The sequence below is a fragment of the Mastomys coucha genome, unplaced genomic scaffold, assembly GCF_008632895.1.
Source record: "Mastomys coucha isolate ucsf_1 unplaced genomic scaffold, UCSF_Mcou_1 pScaffold11, whole genome shotgun sequence".
NCBI classification, from domain to species: domain Eukaryota; kingdom Metazoa; phylum Chordata; class Mammalia; order Rodentia; family Muridae; genus Mastomys; species Mastomys coucha.
The window spans coordinates 34,075,462-34,079,895 of NW_022196893.1; positions in this window are offsets into that span (position 1 = coordinate 34,075,462).

Genomic DNA, 4,434 nt, shown 5'->3' on the forward strand with positions numbered 1-4,434 from the left:
ACACATGCATGCACACACAGGCACACACACACACACATGCACACCAGACAGAAGCCACAGACCACAAGAACTGCTTTTGTTTTGGAAAATAGCAAAACAAGGGCAGCACCATACTTCTAGAAGAATTGTAGAGATTGGTATTGACAAGTAAAGCCAGTGTCCTCTGCAGAATGACAGTTGATGACTTCAAGGTTAGCCAGGTGTCCACTCCAGTTGCAGCTACAAGACCAAATACAACTTCATTGTTTGGAAAAATGGACACACATCTGGAATCTGCCGTGCAGCTATTGGCTTAGAAAGCAGATTGCTTGCAAGGCTAGTAATCTTTCACTGTACTCCCTCGGGGCTCTATCATAGGGAACACATGCAGTCCTGAGTAGAGAAAGTGTGATGTGGGCACAGCCATGTCAAGGACCCCACTGCCCAAGCCCCATAGGAGTTGCAAAGCCTTCCCTGGGTGAACCTCAGAAAGATGGCTGAGCCTTCTGGCCTGAGTACAGAAAATGTCCACTGTAGTTTTTTTCTGCCTGGATTTTTATGGCTACAAGACTGCTACCCTACTGAGAGGAGCTAAACCTACATCTTTGATTTGGCATATACCAAAAGCCCGCCTTTCTGTTCAGCTGTATTCAATAACTCCACCCATGCTGGGCAGTGGTGACATATACCTTTACTCCCAATAGCAGAGGCAGACAGATCTCTATGAGTTTGAGGCTATCTTGGTCTACAGAGTTCTAGCATAGCTAAGGCTACATAAAGAAACCCATCTACAGAAGACAAACAAGCAAAAGCAACATCAACAACAAAACACCACTTCCCTGTTGACCTAACTGTATATGACAGATACACTGTGCTCCAGGGTGCTGCAGCTTCTTCATCAGAGAGCCTAGTCCACCAGGCTCCATCTTGTTTGCCTTCAGTCTCTCATTGCCCCAGCCAGGTCCATCCTTGGAGGGGTGCAGGATGTGGTATACAAGTATATAAACTTGTATACCAGTTCTCAAGCCTTATGCTGTAATTTAGTTTGCAGAATTTTTGGTTTGTTTGTTTGTTTGTTTGGGACAGAGTCTTATGAATTACAAACTGATCTTGAACTCGCCCCGAAACTGAGCACGACTTTGAATTATTCCCAAGTGTATCTTTGAATATTCAATTCCTCCTTCAGAGAGTCTATCATGGTATCCATTATGTTGATGATATGTTCTGTTGATTGAATTTAGTGAGAAAAAAATAAAAACTACTAAAAATGTATGGGTAAGAGGTTTGCATGGCAGATAGCTGGACAAAAATTTAGGGGCCTTCTATTTTAGTAAAACTTCTAAGGGTTCACGGGCATAGAGCAGTCATAGATATTCCTTTTAAGCTAAAGGATTAAGTTGTTACACCTGGCCCTTACTTCAGGGCAAGGAAGCACAAGGCCTAGTGGACCAGTCTGGAATTTGGAAGTGATATACTACTTTTCTGCACAGATTCCACCAAGAAACCCAACAGTTAGACCACTGAATTGAAGGTTTAAGTTGTACCTCATTACTTGCTGCATGGATTCCTTAGGCCTCTGAATCAACAGGCAAAGAAGAAAGTTACCATGCAATTTGAGGTGATTGATTTTGCCTACCATGGGAAAAACTGGACTACCACCCAATAAGGGAGGTATGAAAGGTATGCCTAGAACCTAAGAGATCCTTGGGGTGTCTCTTAGTACTACTGTCTCTTAGTACCTCGGGATTAAGATCAGTGGAAAAATAGAACAGCCTATCCAGATAAGACTTCAATGGCCTAGATCCTTTGGGAAAGGTAACTGTTGAGGAGATGGCTTAGTGGGCAAGAGAGCATTCTGTGCAAGTATGAGGACAGTTCAAATACTCAGAGCCCCTGTGAAAATCTGGGTGTGGCTGGTAACATGTCTGTAACCCAGAACTGTGGGGGGTTGGAGACTGGAGAGCACTGGGGCTTTGCTGGCTTGCTGACCTAGCACCAGCTTCAGTGAGAGACCCTGTCTCAAGGGAAGAGGATGGAGAGTGCTGGAGCAGAACACAGGACACCTTCCTCTGGTCTCCTTCATATGGACATATACATGTGAGCAAACACATACACATTCAACAGAAAACAACTGAGACCAGTTGAGGTGCTAGTGAAGTCAAAAGGAATGTGAAAGGTAGAGGAATGAAGTAATAATAAGTGACAGTTGCAATTTGAGCGCACTTGCAGAAAGGACTGAAGCGGTTTCAAGTTCTTATTTTGTACACACACATATCTATCTGGGTCTAGATGGATGGATGTATAAATAGTAAGCAAATATCTATTTTACCTTTTATTCTTTATCATTCAGCTTAATATCTATAAACTTAAGATGTTCAAGTATTGTTATTTAATTTTTTTATATGTATGTTTGTCTGCAAGCATGTCCATGCATTCCTGGTGCCTGCAGAGGACAGAAGAGGGGGCTAGATTGCCTGGAACTGCCATCTGGGTGCTAAGAATTGAACCCAGGTCCTCTGGAAGAGCAGCCAGTACTCTTAATTGCTGAGTCATCTCTCCAGTCCAAGTATTGTTACTTTTATATCACAGTATTTAAATTATGGACTAGCAAAGTAAGGAACAGTGTGAATTGATGTGGTAGCACAGCTGCCTCTCCAAGAGAACACACACTACTCAAGGATGTTGCCTCCTCTTCAGGAGAAGGGGCTTGCAAGTTTCAGGGTGGTTGAACTCAGGACAGCCGTATTATACTAAGCAGTATTATGACCTTGATACTGGTTTTATTTAGAGATTAAGTATGGTTTGGGGAGGCTTATATGGATGCCAACATGATAAGGAGATAATTTAGAATAATTTACTTTTTGTGGCAACCTCACTGAGACAGGCAGCCTCCATTTATTTGACCAAACATTGTTCTGGGACCATCCATGGGGATATTCTGAATAAGATAACATTCCAATCAGTAGACTGAGTAAAGCAAATTGCCTAGCTCATGTAGGCAGGCCTCATCCAGTCCATTAGAAATCTGAATTGAAAAGGTGGGTTGAGCATCATGGCCCAACCTACAAGCTCAGCACTTAGGAGAAGTAACTCTGCCTGGTTAGTGTATCATCTACCTCTCCTCTTATGTGAGGACTACAACCTACCAACTTTTTAAATACAGGCTTAAGCCCAAGGGTTATGAGAAAGAGAGGTGCTGAGAAAACAGGAAGCACAGGTGTGAGTTTCTCTCAGAAAGTGTCACAAGACACATCTCAGTGTGGGCACTAGCTCTTTAAGGGAGAGCCATCACTTCTCAGCCTTTCTGACTTCGACAGGATTTATACCACCAACTTCCCTGGGACTCCAAGCTGCAGATGGCAGATTGTAGGACTTCTCCATCTCTATAATTGCACAAGCCACAGCTTATTGTGTTGTGTTGTGTTGCACAAGCTTTTGCTGGGGAAATGAGCAAATGCCTATTCAGTCCTGATAGGACACCAATGGCAGACTGAAGAAATTATTCCACTTGAGTCTAGCTTGGTGAATCCATGAGTTTAACTGAGGTTACTTATAGGAACATGGGTGAGGGGCTAACCTACAAGATGGGCATGGCTGCACCACTGAGGAAGAAAATGTCTCTGCCCTCCAGCAAGTGTTAGCTCCTGCTTGAGCCCCTCTCTGCCATGACAGAACATTAATGGGCTTGTACATGAGAGAGGACAGCTGTCTCATGCATGTTAGCTGTCTTCCTTTTTGCTGTGCTCAAATACGTGACAAAACACAACTTAAGGTTCTACTCTGGCTCACACTTCAGAGAACTGAGGTCCACCTGGAGGGAAGGCAATGGGGACAGGAATAGGAAGTGGAGTCAGGATACAGAGCACACTCAGCTGACTTCCTTTTTCCCTCCTTTTCCCTTTTATTTAGTCTGGGATACCAGTCTGTGCTATGGTGCTACCTACATTCGGGGTGGGTCTTCCTCCTCCCAGGGTATGAGCTGTCTGACTTGGGCACTGGGAACTGAGCCTAGATCCTCTGCAAAAACAGCAATTGCTCTTAACGGCAAAGACAACCCTGCAGTCCTATTTATTATTTTTAACACTCTGTCTGTCTGTCTGTCTGTCCCTCTCCCACTCCGCTTCTCCCTCCCTCCCTTTCTCTCTCTCTCTCTCTTTCTCTCTCTGTGTGTGTGTGTGTGTGTGTGTATACACATGTGTAAGGGTGACAGAAGAGACCAGAAGCATCAGATTTCCTGGAGCTGCAGTTAGCAGTTATAGGCAGTTGTGAGCTGTCTAACATGGATGTTAGAACCCAAACTCAGGCCCTCTGCAAAAGAAGTACAAATGCTTTGCTGCTGAACCATTTCTCCAGTCCTGGACCTAATTTTTTGAGACAGGTTCTCTCACTGAAACCAGATCTCACCGAGTGGCTAGGCTGGCTGACTGGCTAGTTATCAAGCCTGAAGGACCCCCC